The 5,350-nt window shown below is 38.2% G+C and overlaps 1 long non-coding RNA gene across 1 annotated transcript; it reads left to right on the top strand.

Moving 5' to 3' along the window:
- Positions 1-1,615: 1,615 nt before the first annotated feature.
- On the top strand, positions 1,616-5,347 carry LOC119784698. The gene is made up of 4 exons (XR_005280966.1): positions 1,616-1,767; positions 4,565-4,713; positions 5,147-5,239; positions 5,332-5,347. It is a non-coding gene; the product is annotated as an uncharacterized LOC119784698 (long non-coding RNA).
- The last annotated feature ends 3 nt before the right edge of the window (positions 5,348-5,350 follow it).

The raw sequence follows: 5,350 nt of genomic DNA on the forward strand, positions 1-5,350 counted from the left end.
CTATGGTTCAGTATTTTCTCAAGTAGCAACTTTAACTGCTATACTTTCCTGTCTTAAGAGGCAGAACTCTTCTAGTCTAAAAAAAACAAATTTGTTGAAATGGGGGGGCCTATTGTTTGAACCCCTTAGGGGCTTTAAAAAACAAAAATGCCTGTCTTTTTTTGCGCTTTATGAAACAAAGTAGCCTATATTTTGTGGATGTACAGCTACATTTCTCATGTAAGTTTGCGTAGTTTTAAAACAAACATTTATTTTTCATATAGCACCAGTACAGTTAATGAGAAACCTGTACTTGTGTTCTTGTTTGTTCTGTCTAAAATGTTTATTTTGGAATAAAGAGGTTAATATAAAAAAAATATTTTGTGTCCGATTCATCGATTAATCGAAAAAATAATCGGCCGATTCATCGATTTTCAAAATAATCGTTAGTTGCAGCCCTAATTTAGATACTACTTGTTACTTCAATAAAATTGGAACATTTTAAGATTGTTGCATATTTCATTAGCATTGTGTTGGGGCAATGGGGACAGGCGGGGCTTGAAAATTCCCTCTTGTCCAAAGTGGGGAATGACAGAAAAAGTTTGAGAACCACTGTTCTAAGGGAACGTCAACCAATGAACAGGCCTGATTCACTGGTTTGTAGCTCTGATTGTTCTAAGGGAACGTCAACCAATGAACAGACCTGATTCACTGGTTTGCAGCTCTGATTGTTCTAAGGGAACGTCAACCAATGAACAGGCCTGATTCACTGGTTTGTAGCTCTGATTGTTCTAAGGGAACGTCAACCAATGAACAGACCTGATTCACTGGTTTGCAGCTCTGATTGTTCTAAGGGAACGTCAACCAATGAACAGGCCTGATTCACTGGTTTGCAGCTCTGATTGTTCTAAGGGAACGTCAACCAATGAACAGACCTGATTCACTGGTTTGCAGCTCTGATTGTTCTAAGGGAACGTCAACCAATGAACAGGCCTGATTCACTGGTTTGCAGCTCTGATTGTTCTAAGGCAGGGGTCGGCAACCCAAACTGCTCAAAGAGCCATATTGGACCAAAAAAAAAAAAAAAAAATCTGTCTGGAGCCGTAAAAATGTAAAAGCCTTATATAAGCCTCGTATAGCAACATGGGCTCTAAGTGTATTTAAAAATATATAATAAGCATTTACGATTAAATGTTTATCCTGAAGCAAATGTCACATAGCCATAGGTGACGGAGGAACAGTGAACGCTGGACGTGTTTCTGTTGGGAGGAGTTTATTGAGTCATGAGGAACCAAGCAGGAATTGACATCAGAGCTGTGCTCTCTAACCCCGAAATCCTTGGTCTGATTAATATTTTTAGGATTTGGGGAAAACATGGAAGAAAGTTCAGATACCTGCATCAAAGCGCTACGTGTTTGATCTGTGGATCGTTTTCCATGCTTGCAACAAAACTAGCAGCACACTCAAAAAAAGCAAACTGGGTGTCTGTTACCTTATCTTATGTCTAACATGTAGCTTCTAATATATAAAATCATGTTTTGTGGTTGAACAGTTTTAAATCATGTAGATTTAGCATAAAATGCAACAACTTAAAATTTACTTGAATAATTTATGTTAAAACAACCTAATTCTAATGGGTTGCAAATCAATAACACTCCAAAGCAGTAGGTGGCAGTAATGAGCACATTCCCCTCTCTTGAAGGCCACGGTCAAAGGTGAGTGAGTCCCCGACTCTGGCTGGCAAAGAGGAGTCGACATTTTGAAAAGAAATTTCAAGTGTGGAAGAAGGTAAGTTTACTCTTTTACCATCCATCGAGCAGAAAACAATATGGCAGCAGACATGTTATAGACAGTTAGTTATTGTCCTCTTTTGCATTTTGGATTATTTAATTGTTACTGGGCGTTTTATTAGAGTGCATTAATATATCAGACTGTCGCCATGCTCATAGCTAACTAAGCTTACAAGCTAGCATCCTGAGGTCGACGGCATGGTTGACAACGCGCGCGGATTCATTTACAAAATGAGCTAAGAGCTAATGCATGCATGGCTGGTGGGGGATAATTGCCTGCGTTTGGTGAATGTAGCTGCAGCTAAAAGGCTCCAGTCACATAGGCTACATGAATAATAGTGGTGATGAATTTCCCCCCAATCCGAATTTTGGTTTCACATGGAGTCCGCAGAAAACTCGGCACTTAACAGTCATTAGCTCTAAGTTTGGAAACTACCACGGCATCCCGGCACCTTGGCGGGGTTTCTATGTCAACTCCATGTAGCATTAGCTCATGCAGCTAGTAACGCCAACACAGTAGTTCTTCACGCTATGGAGCTTTCCACAGTCAGATTTTATTCACTTTGTTGACGAGGGAACAAATGTGTACTACCATAAATGTACTGTTGTGCTGTAGCCCAGCTATGGAAGCAAATCGTTACCATATTTCAAATGAAAAAGCATTTTCAGAGGTACTTTTTAATTTTAAGAATGTGGCTGCACTGTTTGACTCATAAATGAAATTACTAATCAATCATCCTGTTTGCATTTTAAATTTCTTCTTTAACGCTTCTCATCATTTTACTTAATTAAAATAAAAAAGAAAATACATTTGAGATTTATTTTTTGAAAATGTACCCCAGAAAATTCATACCAAAAATAAATTTGAAATGTACAGGTGCTGGTCATAAAATTAGAATATCATGAAAAAGTAGATTGATTTCAGTAATTCCATTTAAAAAGTGAAACTTGTATATTATATTCATACATTACATACAAACTCATATATTTCAGATGTTTATTTTGTTTAATTTTGATGATTACAAATGACAACAAATGAAAATCTCAAATTCATCATATCAGAAAATTAGAATATTGTGAAAAGGTTCAAAATTGATGGCCCCTGGTGCCACGCTCTAATCAGCTAATTAACTCAAACCACCTGCAAAAGCCTTTAAATGGTCTTTCAGTCTAGTTCTATAGGCTACACAATCATGGGGAAGACTGCTGACTTGACAGTTGTCCAAAAGACGACCATCGACACCTTGCACAAGGAGGGCAAAACACAAAAGGTCATCGCTAAAGAGGCTGGCTGTTCACAGAGCTCAGTGTCCAAGCACATTAATAGAGAGGTGAAGGGAAGGAAAAGATGTGGTCGAAAAAAGTGTACAAGCAAGAGAGATAACCGCACCCTGGAGAGGATTGTGAAACAAAACCCATTCAAAAATGTGGGGGAGATTCACAAAGAGTGGACTGCAGCTGGAGTGAGTGCTTCAAGAACCACCACACACAGACGTATGAAAGACATGGGTTTCTGCTGTCGCATTCCTTGTGTCAAGCCACTCTTGAACCACAGACAGCGTCAGAAGCGTCTTGCCTGGGCTAAAGAGAAACAGGACTGGACTGCTGGTGAGTGGTCCAAAGTCATGTTCTCTGATGAAAGTAAATTTTGCATTTCCTTTGGAAATCAAGGTCCCAGAGTCTGGAGGAAAAGAAGAGAGGCACTTCATCCACGTTGCTTGAAGTCCAGTGTAAAGTTTCCACAGTCAGTGATGGTTTGGGGTGCCATGTCATCTGCTGGTGTTGGTCCATTGTGTTTTCTGAGGTCCAGGGTCAACGCAGCCACATACCAGGAAGTTTTAGAGCACTTCATGCTTCCTGCAGCTGACCAACTTTTTGGAGATGCAGATTTCATTTTCCAACAGGACTTGGCACCTGCACACAGTGCCAAAGCTACCAGTACCTGGTTGAAGGACCATGGTATCCCTGTTCTTAATTGGCCAGCAAACTCTCCTGACCTTAACCCCATAGAAAATCTATGGGGTATTGTGAAGAAGAAGATGCAATACACCAGACCCAACAATTCAGAAGAGCTAAAAGCCACTATTGGAGCAACCTGGGCTATCATAACACCTGAGCAGTGCCACAGACTGATCGACTCCATGCCACGCCGCATTGCTGCAGTAATACAGGCCAAAGGAGGCCCAACTAAATACTGAGTGCTGTACATGCTCATACTTTTCATGTTCATACTTTTCAGTTGGCCAACATTTCTATAAATCCTTTGTTTTTATTGGTCTTCAGTAATATTCTAATTTTCTGATATGATGAATTTGAGATTTTCATTTGTTGTCATTTGTAATCATCAAAATTAAACAAAATAAACATCTGAAATATATGAGTTTGTATGTAATGTATGAATATAATATACAAGTTTCACTTTTTAAATGGAATTACTGAAATCAATCTACTTTTTCATGATATTCTAATTTTATGACCAGCACCTGTACATTTTGAAAATGAAAAAGTATTTTCAGAAATGCTTTTAATTTTAAGAATGTGGCTGCATTGTTTGCCTCATAATCTAAACTAGTAATCAATCATCCTATTTGCATCTTGAATAAATGCACAGCACTCATTAACTTTGATTGAAATATGTACAGTGTGATTTATATCAGCCAACAAAATATGGGCTAGCCTTGGAAATAACTTGTAAGCTGATTCAGGATTTGGTGATAGATGACAATTGTTAAACTAGTCGGTCATTTCAATGCTATGATAGTTAAATTTACTTTTGTGTACCGTTTCTGTTTTAGCTAACTGCTGAATTTAAGAGGATTACAACCGTCAGTTTGCTGTCAAAGTTCTTCTCCCAGCTGGATGCTAATTCTTGATGAGGGCGTTTGGCAAGAAAGGCGGCGTTCAAGGAAGAAAGATAAGGAGCATCAAGATACCCATCACCAAGGTATGATAATAGAATAAAATAGAAATTGTCAAACCTGTACCGATTCAATATTCTAAACTTCATGCTTGAAATTTAAAGCGGAAGTTTCAGAGGGATGGGGAGAAATAAAACTAGATGGAGAGGGGTTAATGTACTTTTATGAAGAAGGATCTGATAAAATATTAACCTTGGGCAGATGTGACAATGTCCACCGATGTTACAATGGTGGGTACTGTTTCCTGGGAGCACATGATTACATTTGACATATTTCTATGATGAAATGTCTTGCTGGGACATAAAACCAATGCACCCATGGATATTGTAAGTTCATATATCATAAAAAATGTCAATGATTTTTACATTTCGAAGAATGTATAATTTAAAGTTTTGTTTGTAAAATCTTCTACCAGTTGATTAAAATGTTTATCTTTTATTTATTGTCCTACATACTCAGACTGACGCCATTGATGTCAAAAGAGAGTGCATCATCAAAGCCCTGTGTGTGTACCTGAATGAAGAGCCCGAGAACCTTGTGAAAGAATACATGGTATGTAATTTAGTGTGTGTGTGTTTAAAAATGGGACCAGTATAACATATCTTTACATGTATATCCTCTATTTCCCCCTTTTTTCTGTGAAGAACACAGATGGAGGAGCAG

The sequence above is a fragment of the Cyprinodon tularosa genome, unplaced genomic scaffold, assembly GCF_016077235.1.
Source record: "Cyprinodon tularosa strain WSP-4 unplaced genomic scaffold, ASM1607723v1 ctg2312, whole genome shotgun sequence".
Classification (NCBI taxonomy): domain Eukaryota; kingdom Metazoa; phylum Chordata; class Actinopteri; order Cyprinodontiformes; family Cyprinodontidae; genus Cyprinodon; species Cyprinodon tularosa.